This window comes from Hemibagrus wyckioides, linkage group LG20, assembly GCF_019097595.1.
Source record: "Hemibagrus wyckioides isolate EC202008001 linkage group LG20, SWU_Hwy_1.0, whole genome shotgun sequence".
Lineage (NCBI taxonomy): Eukaryota > Metazoa > Chordata > Actinopteri > Siluriformes > Bagridae > Hemibagrus > Hemibagrus wyckioides.
Genome location: NC_080729.1, coordinates 4560780 through 4579170, shown reverse-complemented (window position 1 = coordinate 4579170; position 18391 = coordinate 4560780).

Here is an 18391-nt window from a genome sequence, read left to right as displayed (position 1 = left end):
CAAGAGCAGCTTCTACATGTCATACAGATGGATGTAATGTACCTCCTGTGTGTGTGTGTCTGTGTGTGTGTGTGTGTGTGTATAAATTAATATACATATCTCTGTTTTTCCTCTCTCTGTGTGATATATAACATATTTGTCGTCTCTGAGTGTGTGTATGAAAGCGTCAGATGGATTCAAACCCAGTCTCTTTGTGGCATTAACACAGCTGTGTATCTTTAAACACCTGAGCTTAATGCAGTAAAGGATAAGCTCCAGGTGATTAACCTCACTCATACCTGTCTCATCCCTCTCGTCTAGTTTCGAACAGAATCGGCCAAAACCCACAAAGTGAAGTTCATGCAAGCTTAAACGTCTTCTAAACCCGCATATCTGAGGAGCCGATGATGAAGGAAGCTACACAATGGCACTTTAGCTCACAAATGTTTACTCGCCCTTTGAAAGCGAGACTATTCCTGGAGCATGTCCTTGCTTTCAGGCTGTTAATGTTATGGCTGTGAGCCAAACTGAAGCCAATACCCTTCCATTAGAGGGCAGAAAATGTCTGAGGTAATGAGCTCTCTCTCTCTCTCTCTCTCCATTAATCATATTTATCTGGCTCTAAGGAGCAGATTGTAATATTTTTGAACATTTGATGAAACCTGATGAACCTGTGAAATCTTTCTGGAACTTGATACAACGTGAATAAAGTGCAGTTTAGAGCATTTTTGGTCATGTTGGGATTCTTAGCTGGATATAAGTGGAAAATTACATATCCCACTAACTAATTAACTAACTAACTAACTATTGATTATTCTGATAAGGTAATGTAAGGTAAGATATTTTGTTGTCATTGTATAAAATACAACAAAATTTATGGAATTTAGCGATATTTTTCTTGTTGTGTGACTGGAAAACCAAAAATCATAAAAATTTTTCAAGACTTTCCATTGGAGGAAAAATGACAAAATATTAAAAAGTGCACTGACACTGGAGACTCCTTCCATAAACTTTAAAATAAATAAATAAATAAATAAATAAATAAATAAATAAATAAATAAATAAAAACTATTTTTTAAAAATTAAACTATCAAAAAAAGTTACTGGAGAACGAAAAATCATAAAATCTTGAAGGAAAAAATGACAAAATATTAAAAAGAGCACTGACACTGGAGACTCCTTTCATAAACTTTTAAATAAATAAATAGATAAATAAATAAACAAACAAACAAACAAATAAATAAAAACTATTTAAAAAATTAACTATTTGAAAAAAAAATTACTGGAGAACCTAAAATTTTCCAGTGGAGGAAAAATAACAAAATATTAAATAGAGCACTGATTCTGGAGTCTCCTTCAATAAAGTTTAAAAGATTAATTAATTAATTAATTAATTAATTAATTAATTAATTAAAAAAATATATATTTTTAAATAGATACTGGAGAACCAAAAATTATAATATTTTGAAGACTTTCCAGTGGAGGAAAACTGGCAAACTATTACAAAGTGCATTGACACTGGAGACTACTTCAGTAAACTTTGAAATAAATAAACAAATAATAAATAAATATATAATCCTAAAAAATAAATAAATAAAAACAATTTTTTAAAATGATATTTATTTATTTAAAAAAAGCAACACCTTCATTAATCTGTTTGTTTTGCTAGTGCTTTAGATTGGTATAAGGTAGGTATTAGCGGTTGCCATAGAAACGATATCATATTACAACCAGTGCATCCTTTTGAATGACAGGCGTCACTTTCTCGCTTGTGAAAATGATAAATGATCCTAACCTCACTGAGGAACCGTGCTCGCCTGCGGTGTAAAGTCTCAGTAAGACGAGTTAAGAGTGTTAAGCTCAGGGATGAACATCGTGTTGCCCCTGATGAAGTGTGTGTGTGTGTGTGTGTGTGGGTTTAGCCTGTGCTCTGGCTTGCTAGGTGATAACAGGATTGGGGACATCGTCATAAGTGAATTAGTTTGGCCTGGGATTAGATGTTCAAGGGCCATGCTGGAGTGTGTGTGTGTGTGTGTGTGTGTTAGTGAACTGGCGTAAAACAGCAACAGCTTCTGTCTATTTTTGCTAGCTAAAGTGCATTTGATCAAAGTTGGACGACTTTTCTAAGATTTTCCACTCCTGTGCACTGCTTCAGGTCCGAACACTAATATATATAATTAATATAATAAATATGTACTTAAAAAAAACAAACAAAGCTTATCACTGAGCTGTATAAAATTCCTTACATATAATCTTATAATCTGCAGCCGGGTTATCAAGGTATGCTAGTATGCTAGCTTATTTACCTGGTATACATTGAAGTTAGCCTAGCATGACATGCTGTATATGGTTTAAAAAATATAACTTTATGAAGCTAGCTATTAAGCTTAGCTGAATAAATTCAGAAGGTTCTTGCCCTAGCTACTCAAAACAGCTTGTTAAGCTACTGATCAGATCGCTAGAATTGTTAAAAATGTTAAAAAAATAAATCTAATTTTGTAAGACGTCTCATCCACTAGAGTGAAATTGTTCTCAACAATGTGTGTGTTAGAGTCTGGTAGCTCCGCCCCTTTTCTGATGTGAGTATTGAGTGTCCAACTTTCCATACTTTTGAGGTTGAATAAGTGCATCATCCAGGTTCCTGAAGTGTACTTGTTGTTGATCTCTCATGATTTATACTACAAAATGGAGCAGAATAGTGTTTAAATATGCAAATTGGGACACATCTATGGTATCTATCCCTCCTTCTCCCATAAAACATACTAGAAGATGAATTGACTATATTATAAATGGTCCTTAAGACAGAATGTGTGTATACACCGATCAGCCATAACATTATGACTACTGAGAGGTGACGTGAATAAGACTGATGATCTCCTCATCATGGCACCTGTTAGTGGGTGGGATATATTAGACAGCAAGTCAACATTTTGTCCTCAACATTGATGTGTTAGAAGCAGGAAAAATGGACAAGTGTAAAGATTTGAGTGAGTTTGATGAGGGGCCAAATTGTGATGGCTAGACCACTGGATCAGAGCATCTCCAAAACTGCAGCTCTTGTGGGGTGTTCCCGGTCTGCAGTGGTCAGTATCTATCAAAAGTGGTCCAAGGAAGGAACAGTGGTGAACCGGCGACAGGGTCATGGGCGGCCAAGGCTAACTGATGCATGTGAGGAGCAAAGGCCGGCCTGTGTGATCCGATCCAACAGACGAGCTACTGTTGATCAAATTGCTGAAGAAGTTAATTCTGGTTCTGATAGAAAGGGGTCAGAATACACAGTGCAGGACGGGTCAGGGCTGTTTTGGCAGAAAAAGGGGGACCAACACATTATTAGGCAGGTGGTCATAATGTTATGCTTGATCAGTGTATTTGCAGCATATCCAGCGATGATGTATTCCGCTTTAATCGAATATATCACTTAATATTTTTTTTATTTATGCACAAATAAAGTTAGTATATTTACTGTGATAGCTGAGAAAGTCCAGAAGTGTTTTACGGTTTATTTTATTTATTTAAAAAAAAAAAAATGAATGAGTTATTTATGTTTTTATTTAATTTTGTCTTTTTTACTGTCATATAGAAAACAGACATCTTTTTCACTCTCTCTCTTACACACACACACACACACACACACACAAACGGCTATAAATTAATTTCCCACACGTTTAGGTGGTGTCCTCATTATCTGTCCCTTTATTTTTAGCTCCTGCACTAAAAGAGATCATAAACTCTGGAGGTCAGGTCACCCGTGTGAGCCTCATATCGTCTCTCAGTATGACCCAGAAACAGAAAATGCACTCACTATCCCCCGGTATAAAGCTCTGTACAGCGTTGCACTGATGAGCCGGGAGGAGAAGGTGCACACGCTGTGGCGTGAGTAATGTTTGGACACCTGTTTCAGTCTTTCTGAAACCTCTTACTGAAGCTGTGAGGTGGAAAGAAATGGTATATCCATTTCAGGTGGTCGGGATCTCTTAGCCTCTTTATTTATTGCACTCATAAAGGCGTGTGTGTGTGTGTGTGAGGTTGAGCGGAAAAATGTGTGAGACAGATGGTGAAGGACTTAAAGCCAACTCGAATGCTGCACGCCAAGACCTGGCTCATGCGTCGATCAGTGCCACAGGCACGTCAATAAACAGCTAGGAACATGGCTGAATAATTAATGATGAACTAAGATGAATAATTGATGATAAATATCAAAGCCTTAAGCTGGATTCAGAGAAGGGTTCGGTTAGTCATCATGGTGGAGCAGGACCTAGAGAAAAGTGAAAAGAAATAAAAAGCAACTGCCCCAATGCTTGAAGATGGAAATGATCAAAGGGTCAGAAATGATACGATGCATTCGACCGGTTTTGAGAATTCGACACATTTATGCCTTGGAGTCTTATTCCATAGCGATAAAATCACTCTAAAGTGCTGAGATGTTGGTTTTTTAAATGATTACGTAATGATCTATGTTTAGTTCTAGCAACATTACCTGCAACCTCAAGCTAAAGGTCATAGTAATTAGCTCCATTAACATAGACTTTTAGCTAACTCATGAATAAGTAACACATAAGGCTCTAGGTTGTTGATTGGTGGAAAGGGGTTCAAGCCCCAGTACTGCCAAGCGACCACAGTTGGGCCCCTGAGCAAGGCACTTAACCCTCATTGCTCCAGGGGTGCTGCATCGTGGCTAACCCTGCACTTTGTTTTCTGGCAGTGGTAGCACAAGTGATTAAAACTTTGGGTTGTTGATCAGAGGATTGGGATTCAAGCCCCAGCACTGCCAAGCTGCCACTGTTGGGCCCCTAAGCAAAACCCTTAACCCTCATTTCTCCATGGGCCCTGTGTCATGACTGACCCCGCAGTCTGTTTTGGGGTGGTGATGGCTCAAATTCTGGCTAGTTTATTGGAGGAACAGTGTTCAAGCCCCAGCATTGTCGAGCTACCCCTAGATAAAGGCTGTGTTTTGGGGCAGTGGTTAAGGCTCTGGATTGTTGATTGGGGTTCAAACCCCCTGCTTATCTGCCACTGTTGGGGCCTTGGGGTCCTTAACCTTCACTGCTCTAGGGGTGCTGTATCATGGCTGACCCTATGCTAACCCCAACTTCCATAGTTGGGATATGTAAAGAAAGAATTTCACTGTGCAGAAGTATATATGTAAGGCTTCTATTCTATTCTATTCTATTCTATTCTATTCTCCCTGAGTGTATTTTCCCTCCCGAAGAGTGCAAAAAACTCTCTTCTAAACTTCTTTCAATCTCCAGAAAATCTTGATTCCAGAAAATCTCTTTCCTCACCAACATCTGGAATGTAAGGCTCATAGAGTAACAATGATGTGCTACGTTAATCCCACACAGAAACCAAAAATATTTACATTTAAATTGCTTTTAAATGTTTTTTTCTGTACCTGTATTTGGATTTAAACCAGAAATGGGCTTGGACAAAATCCACTTGGAATTTAATAATAATTTTTATTTCATTATTTTTGATTTAATAATCATTTTTGAAAAATTTTTGAGTAATATGGTCCCTACCATTATACCAAATGAAATACTACAAAATCAATGGGGGAAAAAGATAGATACAAAAATTAAAAAATGCTAGTAGTGTAAAAAATTCCAGCCATGACAGGTAATAATTTCTAATAAAAAATGTATTTGGCCATATTTTTCGTTTCTGGTGGTATTTTTCCATCAATTTTAATAGACCGCTTTGGTTTTTCAACAAGCCTCATAGTAAAAATTTGCTTAGTAACTGTGCAGAACTATTTTACATTTACATTAACAGTATTGGGGCGGCACGGTGGCTTAGTGTTTAGCACGTTAGCCTCACACCTCCGGCGTCTCGCTCCCGCTCACTGTGTGTGTGGAGTTTGCATGTTCTCCCCGTGCTTGGTGGGTTTCCTCTGGGTGCTCCGGTTTTCTCCCACAGTCCAAAGACATGCTTCTAGGTTGATTGGAGTCTCTAAATTGCCTGTAGTGTGTGATTGTGTGATTGCATGAGTGAATGAGTGTGTGTGTGTGTGCCCTGTGATGGGTTGGCACTTCGTCCAGTGTATCCTGCTGACGCCTGAGATATCTATACATCTCAGCAGGTAAAGGTTAAGGGCCTTGCTCAAGGACCCAGCAGTGGCAGCACTGGGATTTGCACTCACAAATTTCTGATCAGTAGTCCACTTGCTCCCTATGTGGGATGAATGGACGGCATAGTTACTTTCCAAATGCCAATTATTTACATTTATGGCATTTGGAAGACCCCTTTATCCAGACAAATTACATTTATCTCATTTAAGAACTTTACTCAAGAGATCAAGGATATAAACTCACAACCTCCTGACCTAATCCAACATCTTAACCACTGAGCTTAAATTTTTTTTGCATCCTACAGGATCCCAACCTTAATGTGTACCTCGAAAACTGTATTTTATATAAGCCAATTGTCACTTATACAACTTTGCTGTATAAACAGACTCAAACTGTTATGGAAAACCCCGCACTATCCAAAAAAACATCTTTAAATATCTTTCACCAAGCAGCACTGGTTTTAGTGTGTCCAGTTTGCAAGCAAACCAAAAAGGGAAAAGAAGAAAAAGAAGAGAAAACACACACTTAGCTGAGGAATCTTCGGAATTCGTGGAAGCGCCTTATAAATCTACCATCCGTTTGTCTTGGAGGTAGAACGGTTTGGGCCATGCTTTAGCATTTCTTTTTAGTTCTGCTGGAAGAACAGATTGCGCCTGGACAAAAAGAACAGAAAGAGAATCACTCAAAGAAATTTTTACACATTAAATTATATACACAACCCCCGGAGACGTGAGCCAGTCGTCGATACGTCGTGTCACCTCTGGTACGACAACAACAACAACAACAACAACAACAACAACTACCAAACTTAGCATTTGTGTTATTTACGCAAGGTTTTCTGAGCCAGGATCGTGACGTTGTGCGTCGACGTGCTCCGCGAAGGGAATCCACTGGCTCAACAGGCTTTTTAGACATTTAGCTGACTTTACATGTCAGCCGTGGGCATGATTCATAATGAGGTCCCATTAGAATCTGAAAAGGAACATTTACCTGAGTGCTGATGAAAGAGCCTGTTTTGTATTTTAATGGACATCTCCATGGCAACAGAAAGAGGTCACATGGCCCGGAGTCTGTTAACGTTTCGCCCAAATATCATCGATGCTAAAAGCTTTTCCTTTTCCAAAGAAAAAAATAAATATCGGCTCACTTGAGGAGCGACTTGGTTAGCAGTGTTAGTTTGTATGTAAGAATATTATAAAACCACATTGTTTAAGTTAGTACTGGGGAAAAAAGTCAACTAAGGATGTGAGGAGTGTATAATTCGCTATAATGGAGACATCCTGCTCTCTTGCTCTGTCGCTGATGAGAACTAATGGGCAAGATTGAAAGAGTCGGGCCGCTATTTATCTCATAAATCACTGTCAGAAAGCTATCGAGAAGGTGATTTAGGCTGTAACGTCGCTCATTCCCTGCTAACTCCTCCTGCCATTTCGATTTTTCCCAGCTTCATTTACATATATATCACCACCTTGTTCGTCTTGTCATATTGGCACAGTGTGTCCCGCTTTTATGTCCTCATCCTTATCATCCCTTTCTCTATTCTCTCGATTCTCTCCTCCTCTCTGTCTCTTTCCCCCTCTCTACCTCAGCCGGCAGAGTTTTAAGCTTTTTTCTCACTTCGTCAGAATTGCTCAGCTTAATTGGACGCAGCAGACGAGTGCAGGCTTCCCGCGGATTAAGAGACAGCTCCGCGGTACGGCCCAGTACAGTCCAGGTGAATCATGAAACACTCGGTGAAATTTTTGCGAGTGTGTTTTCAGGCTCATCAAGCTGACTGTTCAAATAAAATGAATGTTATAAGTATTGAAAATGCAGTTTGCACGAAAACAGCTGTAGCAGCAGTGCTTAACTAACTAGCTAGCGTGAAAAGTGTTATGTTAAGGTGCTAAAAGACATTTCCAGTGGTTCTATATTGAACGCTGGGGTTCTGTTCTTAACCAATAGAACCTTTTATCAAAAGAAATGCCTTTATGTAGAAGTCTTTCTAGAGTAAAGGATTTTTGTTATAAATTAAAACAGTTCTACAATTCAAAGAAAGTGCCATTACTTTAGGAAATGTACCTCCTAAAAATGTACTCAATGTACTCTCGAGACCGTCGTTCAGTAGACTGTGTACACAAGTTCAGGCAAAGACTCTGGTTCAGTCCACACTGGGACAACGATGACTCAATTTCCGCCAATTTCCCCTCCAGTCACTGTAAAAACCCAAACATATAAAATACTGAAGTTTTATGCGTCATATTAATGTGTTCACTTAATCACACGCATTTTTGTCATGGGTCTTCAAGCAGGATCGTAAACTAGTAGCTAGTGGATAGTCGTTTTAAACATTTAGAAGCGGTACGACTCAAACAAAGTGTATACATAAAGTCAGATTTAAAAATTGCTCATCATTCGAGAGTTACGACAATGTTAACAAGCTATACTGTATTTGTAGTCAAAGTCCGTCCAACATTTTGTTCCATGTGAGAGGTTTTTGAAAAATAGGACATCATTTCTGCTAAGGGAACACAGTGAGCATCGATTCTTCCTGGTTGTTGCGGTGCAATGTGGGATTTTTTTAGTAAGCGAATGTTTCTGGGCACTGGAAGAGATTTTGTGATTGAGAGAGAGAGAGAGAGAGAGACTTTAAAATGGCCGACTCCCTGATCCCTGACTACTGAACTAGGGAGCTGATTTAAATAATGATTCTCATCATGTCTATAATCATTTCAGTAACCAGTCTGTCCGAATAAAAATCATTCATTTGTTTTCATTTCTCCTGCCAGAAACCCCATGCCATGGTGGAAAACAAAATCCACCAACCAGTGCTGCCCAGTTACTAAAATTTCTTCCTCCTCACACGACATCTGCATCACATTATTCACTGCTACTTACTGTACTTAACCTTTTCTTCCTGAGACAACTCCTGCCATGTGCCATGACCTCACCAGGGTTTCATTGTAATTGTTAAGAATAAATTCAAGCCACTTGTATATTCAAAGTAATAATAATAAAACAGGAAATAAAACAGATGCTGATTCGCGGCACAGACACAGTGGAAACTTTTTGTGTTATTAAATTCGATGGTGGGTGTTTTGTTTGTGCAGGAAGCAAAGCAGGAGCAGACGCATCGGTGTAGTCGTTGATCTTCCGGTTTAAAATTTAAGCACTTGTCAAACACGGTTGTTCATGAATATTTCCGATTGGTTTCGTCTGGGCGTTAAAATCCATTTACAAGCACACGTTTTTCTCAATCTCCCCCACACATCCGCAAACATTGACGACACCCTGTTGCGTTTTCCTCTACTCCTGTATATTAATCTCACTTCTCATGATTGTCAGTCGGTGTTCATGATACTCTGAATAAGATGTCAGATGTGAAAGAAACAAATAACGGACAGAATATTCCAGAAAATATTCTTTTTATAGCCGCGTCGTATGATGTTCCACATCTAAATCATACACGAATATATTCCCTTTCCTGAATGACGTTGAAAGTGTGTGTATGAAAATGTGTAAGCTCCACACTCAGTAAGAGAACATGGATCAGCAGTTCACTGGCTTTCTCTAGGTAGCACTGCTTTTGAGCAGACAATGCAGTATTCGTACCTCAGCCTCCGCATTACTGCAGCAGGGACTTTCAGCACTGCATTCAGTGTGCTCACGTGCAACAAAAGACATTTCTACATCGCTGAAGATTATACCTTTATACGTTTCTTTGTGCAGCAGAAGCAACAAAAATTTCTGGGCAAAGATTAAATTCTTACATATGGATGAATCTCATCTAGCTTTTCCTGATTAAGATCCTATATCATGCATGTTGTTTTACCTTTTTAGATCCAGTCTCCTACAGATTTATGTATATTAATAACACAAAGATTCTACTTCTAAGGCTTTTAAACTCATCCCCAGCTCTGTACAGTGCTGTTTTATAGGCACACATCTGAATAAATTAGCAAAGCTGTTACATAGAACATTAGGCTGCTGAATTCAAAACTCAAGATCGTTTTCCAAAGTATTCATCCTGTTTTCAGAGATAAAGCAGTAAGAGATGGTAATGTACTGTTATGTCGCAGCAGTAACCACAGTCTAGCCTTCCAAAATGGCAGACATAAAAATTTGGTTGCCTAAATAGGATATGTGGTGCACCACGAGAGCACAGCAGTTAAATCTTAGACAGAGGTGTGTTTCCTTCAAGCCTGAAAATGCAAAACTTGAGTGGTGTAGAAACAGGAAAAGCCAGTTGCAAATCTGACTGGAATCAAATACACTGGAGGGGGGGGGGACATGGTTTTATAATTAAGTTCATGAAGATTTTCATCTCAAAAATGAAAAACAGGTTAAGCTTTAGGGTGAAGGTTGGGATTCATTGTTATATCTCTTGTTATGACTTGAAGTATTATGAAATCCAAATAAGTTGGTGTTTGTTGCTCAAAATGTTCAAGGTAAAATGATACTATTTTTATTAGGTTTATTTTGCTCAATTAAGTCTCCTGAAAGCTGTCGTCAGTTCCCGACATGCATTCTTCCTACATTCCTACATGCTTTTTCTATTCATTTTACTGTAGTTACTAAATAATTCATAATAGATACAAAATGCTTTGTTAAGCTTTATTCGTTCTCTTGCAGTGCTCCTGCTGGGGGTCATGGTGGCAACAAGCTGAGAAGGTCAATCCAGAATTCTCTTTCCCCAGCCACGGATTCCGGCTTCTCCAGGGGAGGGAGAATATATCAACACTTCCAACCTTGAGATCCCTTATTGTAAGGATTCAAACTCACAATCTCCTGACAATGCAGTGAACTCTTCTGTTTTGCCTCTCGGGAGCCCCAGCAAGTCGGCTCATTCCTGGGAAAGATCCATGGGCTGTGGATGTGCACATATTCATCCAAGTCACGTTCAAGTTTGTGTAAGAGGTCTGAAAATATAAGGTTGTGAAAAAAGGTAGTGGAATTTTTTATGTCCTCTGTAGGGTGTGTAGCACTTCGCAGGGAGCCCTCCAGTCAACACCGGGTAGAGCAGTATCAGGTATGTCCCACTGGGCAGAGAGTACAAAGAAGACCCAAGACCTGCTGGAGATAACTCACAGTTGATGCGGGAACATTTGGGGATCCCCCAGGTGGTGGAGTGGTATCAGTTGTGTCCCATTAGACAGAGATCCTGGGGAAGATCCAAGGCCTGCTGGAGAGCACCCACAGTTGACTTGGGAACATTTGGGGATCCCCCAGGTGGTAGAGTGATATCAGGTGTGTCCCACTGAACAGAGACTCCAGAGAAAACCCAAGACCTACTGGAGAAAACTCATAAATCAGCTTGGGAACTTCTGGGGATCACCCAGGAGGTAGAGCGGTACCCAATATGTCCCACTGGATTGTGATCTTGGGAAAGGCCCAAGACCTGCTCAAAAGAACTCACAGATGACTTGGGAACATTGCAGGATCCCCCGGGTGGTAGAGTGGTATCAGGTGTGTCCCATTAGACAGTGATCCTAGGGAGGATCCAAGACCTGATAGAGAGAGCTCACAGTTGACTTGGGAACATCTGGGGATCCCCCAGGAGGTAGAGTGGTATCAGGTGTGTCCCATTGGGGAAGATCCAAGACCTGCTGGAGAGAACTCTCAAATCAGCTTTGGAACATCTGGGGATCACCCAGGAGAATTCCTCTAGGAGGTATAGTGTTATCCAGAATGTCCCATTACACAGAGATTCCAGGGAAGATCCAAAACCTGCTGGAGAGAACTCACAATTTACTTGGGATCTGGGGATCCCCCAGGAGGTAAAATGATATCATGTGTGTTGCACTGGACAGATATGCTAAGAAAGGCCCGGGACCTGCTCGACAGAACTCACAATTGGCTTGGGAACATCTGGTTGCTCCCCAGAAGAATCCCCCAGGAGGTAGAGTGGTACGTCCCATTGGACAGATACCCCGGGGAAGACCCAAGACCTGCTGGAGAGAACTCATAATTGGCTTTGTAATACAAGTGGCTTATTTAACATGTTTTGCTAGACTATGTGTAATTATGGACAACGTGCCAGGGCTTATGATGGAGTAGGGTGATTAGAGCAACAGATGGCCCTTGCATCAAATCAGTAATACTAGTACTATTAAATAATTAAAAGATTGTGCTTTCTTTTGTATGGGGCACTATGTTAATACTAAATAACATATTACTAGCTGGCTATCCAGTTTTGTTTTGTTTTTTGAATTACATTATATATTCAAGCTGGAACCTGATTGGCCGGGTGATATTTGAACATTTGTTTGCCCTCATTCAGCACTTATCTGAGAAGTTGAACATGTGGCCACCTCTTACTGTTTTAGATGTTAAATGGAGGTTGATGAAAAATGAAAAAAAGCCTAATTTGGACCACAGCCTGAAATAGCCAAAAGACTTTTCATGTAGGCATAGCAACAGCAGTCCAGAAATCAACAGTATCTCCCCCCCAAAAAATCACCAATATCAGAGTGTGTGGGGGGGCTGTGATAGTTTTATATGTTTATTCAGTTTATTCATGCATTATGAATTTAGTCTGGTGCTTCACACTACCTTTAATTTGTTTGACTTGCAAAATATTTAGGAGACACCCGTCTGTCGTGTTATGAGCAAGTCTGTTACAGCTTGGTATTTTTGTCTTTGCTGTATTAGCATAAAAAAAATCATATTTACTGTTTGATTTTGTTCTGTCTTTTCAGGATCGATGTTCATGATGTGGAGTCATTTCAGAATATCATAATATTTGTCCTTTTTTTAGGTTTCCTAAGCAGATGTTGCTATGTTGATAAAGATACCGGGTTCTTCTCACCATCCATAGTTGTAGATGTGCGCAAAATTTGAAAGGAAGTGAATCATATAGCCTCAGATTTCTGTTCTTGACTGACAGGAATGGAACCCAATGTGGTCTTTTACTGTTGTAACCCTTTACATTTTGACGTTTTGTTGTCATTGCGAATTGCTTTTCTGCTTACCACAGTTGTAAAGAGTGGTTATTTGTATTGTAGCCAGCTCAAATCAATCTAGCTATTCTCTTTCTCATTCACTTTCCTTATTAATGAAGCATTACCGGTCAGCAGTCGCTGTGCTATGAAGTCGCCAGTAAACGTTCCTACAAGTGGATTCCATAGTATCAGCGGGTGGAGCAAGTAGCATTTGGAATTCTGGTGGGAGATTTGATATTTGTATATGTACATATGTATATATACACATTTTATCATACGAGTTGAAGGAGAAGCAGTATTGCTACGTATTTGCATTCAGCATTCACTGATGTTATGTTGCTAAAAATCAGCAGCCTTCATCACACATGAACAATCTCTGGTTACTTCATTGCTGAGTCACTGTATGTGTGAACGTAGCATAGCATGGGTAAGAGTACACAGTGTTATACATTGAATTCCTCCCGTCTGATTGGCCTACTAGATTCGTACAGATCCTTCATGTATCCAATCAGTTCATATCACCCGTTTGATCAATTAACAAACATGCAAACAAGCACTATTATTATTATTAACAACTAAGAAGGGTTTTTCTTCTGCTCCTAATATTAATCATACTATTTAGCATCGGGACATAAGGCTTGATGGAGTATGAATGTCAAAATGGTGGTCTCTGTGAGGATTTATGTTTAGGCACAAAGGATTCTGAGTCTCTGTCTCATCATGTCCCTCTCTCTCTCTTTCTCTCTCTCTCTCTCTGTCTCTGTTTATTGAATTACCCTGCGTGGCACTCAGGGCAGACACTGTCTGCTGGTGGCCTGGACCATAACGACCTCATTAATATGATAAAGAGCCCGTCAGCCTGGCTACCTGGTGTAAAAAACCGCACGGCACAGCAGAGACCTCAATATTGGCCACACCTAAAACAAAATGGACCTTACAAGTATCATAAATCTTAACTCTGCTGCCTCTAGATAAAGTCATGCTCGCTCAGGCTGCATAACAACCCTGATTGTTTGCTCAGACACAACACACATACAGGGTGTCAATCTCACACAGAGACACTGAGACCGAGAAGACGAGAGTGATGTGTTATTAAAACCTTGTGATGTAAGGTACACTGCTGAAAAATAGGCTTTTTGACTAAAACCAAGATGTCAAACATCACTGCTGTTTAGAAAGAGAGGGAGAGAGAGAGAGAGAGAGAGAGGCAAAGAGACAGAGAGAGAAAGAGAGAGGCTCAGAAATAGTGTGGAAAAAAATCGAAAAAAGGAGCTTTCCCTCAGAATTCATTTAAGGTAAACCACTCTTACTAATATCTAAAGCACCCCTGAACTTTAAAATAGATTTTTGAAATAGAACATCTTTTTCTTTCACCCCTTAACACCTCTTGTAAGGCTCAGTATAATTATATAGATTGATATTGAGGTCAAAGTTCCTATCACATCTTCAATCCACTTTTCTTTTTTTCTTTTTTCTCAAGACGTCGGTGCAAAATCATTTATGAGCTCAATTTTTTAACCACATGAAACCTCTTGACCAGAAATCTTGACGAGTTAAGAAATATCTCCTTTCTATTAGCAAACAGCGCGTCCAAAATCATACCTGAACTAATTGACAGAATTGCAACTGCAAGTTATAATTGTCTCTACTCTCGAGGAAAAAAACCCCCCAACATTGCAGTTTTGAAGCAGATAGAGATCAGACCCAAGGTGGCTCCCGGTACACACGCGTTCTGACGACGTTTTAAGTCATTTCCTTTATCGTTTCCACGGTGTGGTCTGGATTTAGTTGTAGTGTCGCTATGGAATTAAGCATCTTTTACACCATCTGCAACAAATTAAGAAGATGTGATGCACAGCAGTAAATTCAGCCTTGTCACGTCTCTGTGGATATTTGACTAGCTAGCGTTCAGCAGGGCAGCGCTGCTGGTCTGGGCAATTCTGTCACTTATGGAACAAAGTATCAGGTTCGCACTATGGTTTTTGGATGAATGCCGAAATGCATCACATAAGCACACATTGTGGAATTGAATAGCACTTAGAGTAGTAGTGGTAGTATGGCAGATTCCCTGATTTACATATCATATTTTCATCACTTTTCAATAAAAAATTATATAAGAATCTGGGTTAATTGAAATACCCCCCCTGGCTCCGGCTAAACAAGATCCTGGGATATCTTCTTTCACGTTTCACACTTTACCTGGGATTAATCATGTCTATTCATAATCTGACGTTACACACTGTATATTCCCAAACCCTGCTTGAAAAGCAGGGCGATGTAGAACGACGATAAACCTGGGAGTTGAGTTCAGTGAGCCTTAATTTCTTTTCTTTTCATGAAATTTTTTCTACAAAAAATTTGTTTTGGATTTAACTTTTTGACAAACATGTCACTCGTCTAAAATATTGTTTATTGTAGGAATAGTTTTATATTTTGTTATGATTTTTCCCCCCTGATTTCATCTTCACACAAATGTATTTTATTAAGCGTAGACAGTTTTGTACTTTTTTAAGAACAACAAAACCTTTTTTTATGAAAAAACATAAAAACAAAAAACACATTGATCGACATATACAGACACGGGTATGCGCAAGATACACCTGGGTTTTTACCCGCCTGATGTTCTCTTTTAGCTCTCCCTGGAGCGAGCAATCTAATCATTATCTGTCAACAGAAATTCCCTCAATCAATCTTATTTTCATCGCCCGTTCCCATGGATACACATGGTTCCAGAGCTTGGAGTGATGGTGGGAGGAACGTTTTATTTGGCCTCCACATTACATTTTGTTACTCTTTGTTGCATTGAATGCCCTTAAGTATGATAGCAAGTCTCAATATGTTTAATGGAATGTGGGCAGCAAAGGAACAGGAAATTGCACTGCAAAAACATAAAAAAATGATCTCCTGTAAAATTTGAATTGGTCTTTAAAGTCATACATAAGGAATATATTATGCTATAATACTAAGGTTGAAATGTTCATTGATTGCATTAAAAAAAAACTTGTTTCACAAAGCTAATCACACAATGACATGTAATTTATTTATGCTACATATTCATCAGATGTTTGTATTATTAGCCCAGGGGTGTTATAGTGGCTTAGTAGTTCACATGTCTGCCTTACACCTCTGGGGTTTATGGTTAGACTCAAAACCTCCACCCTGTGTATGTGAATGGAGTTTGCATGTTTTCCCTGTGCTTCAGGGGTTTCCTCTGGGTACTCCAGTTTCTTCCTCTACCCTAAAGACATGTCCTACTTCAGGGGTTTCCTCTGGTTACTTCAGTTTGGTTCTCTAGCCCAAAGACATGTCGTTTTTCAGAGGATTTGTCTAGCTACTCCGGTATCCTCCTCTAGGCCAAAGACATGTCTTTGTTCAGGGGTTCCCTCTGGGTACTCCAGTTTCCTCCTCTAGGCCAAAGATATGTTTTGCTTCAGGGGTTTCCTCTGGGTACTCCGGTTTCCTCCCCTAAGCCAATGACATGTCCTACTTCAGGGGTTTCCTCTGGTTACTTTGGATTGCTTCTCTAGCCCAAAGACATGTCTTGCTTCAGGGTTTTTTTCTAGTTACTCCAGTTTCCTCGCATAGCCCAAAGACATATCTTGCTTCAGGGCTATCCTCTGGGTACTTTGGTTTCCTCTTCAAAGCCAAAGACATGTCTCTCTTCAGGGGTTTCCTCTGGATACTCCAGGTTCCTCCCCTAGGCCAAAGACATGTCTTTTTTTCAGGGGTTTTCTCTGGGCACTCCGGTTTACTCCTCTAGACCAAAGACATGTCTTTCTTTAGGGGATTTCTCTGGGTACTCCAGGTTCCTGCTCTACTCCAAAGACATGTCTTGCTTCAGAGGTTTCATCTGGGTACTCCGGTTTCCCCCTTAGGCCAAAGACATGTCTTGCTTCAGGGGTTCATCTGTGCACTCCGGTTCGGTTTCCTCCTCTAGCCCAAAGACTTGTCCCTGTTCAGGTGTTTCCTCTGTGTACTCTGGTTTCCACCTTTAGGCCAAAGACATGTCTTGCTTCAGGGGTTTCCTCTGGGTACTCCATGTTCCTGCTCTACCCTAAGGACATGTCTGGGTTCAGGGGTTCCCTCTCTGGTTTCCTCCTTCCTCTAGACCAAAGACATGTCTGTGTATGATTGGATGATTGCCATCTCCGAATTACCTGTAGTGTGTAATTGTGCCCTGTGATGGATTGGCACCTTGTCCAGGGTGTCCCCTGCCTTGTGCCCAGTGTCCCCTGGGAGAGTTTCCAGGTTACCTGAGACTAGATATAGAAAATAAATGGATGGATGGATGGATGGTTAAACCATCTTTTCCTATGTAGATTCATATCTGACGTCCATCAGGGTAAGATTTATTTTTAAAGCACATTTAAAACAACAGTCACCCAGTTTTATGTTACTACTAATTAGCATCTCTACTGAGTTTCAGTGTTTGTCAGACTTTTATTTTCATTGATGATCATTGTCATCGTCACCGCTGTTGTTGTCATCTTCGATGATATATTATGTTTATCCTGTGTGATTACCCTTATGCCGAGTTCACACTGCATGATTTTTCAGTCGCCGAATAGTTTTGCAAAATCAAGGCAAAGCGGAGCGCGTGCATGCAAGTGACAATCATGCAGCGTGAATGATCAATAACTCGATCTGAGCGATGACCTACAGCCAATGAGAGCGCGAGATACAGGACAGCGGGCAGTTCGGGGAGGAGTTATAGACCATGATATCAGCAAGCACGGCTTCGGTTGGAGCACAATATTTAATAGAGTTTATAGGTTTTTATCAGAAAAAAAATGTCTTAAATATAGTTATATCAGAATAAATATTCTTTACAGCAGCATCAATCAGAAATAAAGCAGAAAACTTTGCTTGACCAGCCGCATCAGCAGCAGCACATTGCAAAATTATTCATTTGTTCAATTATGCAGAACGCACAACCCTTGTTCCCCGCACAGACCGTTTGGCTTGCAAACTTTTTGCATGGCACCATTTCCAGTCTAGCGCGAGAACTCTGATCTCACGTGTGATCTTGCATAATTCCTTTATCATATCAGTTGTGAAACGCATTTTGGTGACCAGATAGAGTCATCGGCGATTCTTCCTATTGTGAAGTCATGCAGTGTGAAAGCTCCGGTCGCCGATCCATCCTGCAATGTGAACACTGCAATGACTGAATGCTATCCTAGATAGTAGTACAGTGTGAACTGGGCATTAGTCTTCGTTTTTTGTTTTCTGTTTGTTTTACACTTTATATAATAGATTGCCTGCATCTGCCTTTGTCTCCACCAATCATGACCCCCAAAGTGCTACATACACATAAGGCTAAAAATACAGACAGGTTACCATGAATAAATAAAGAATAATGTTAGAGATGAAAACACCTAATAATAGAAATTAGATTTTAAAAAATAATGAAATGCAAGCGTG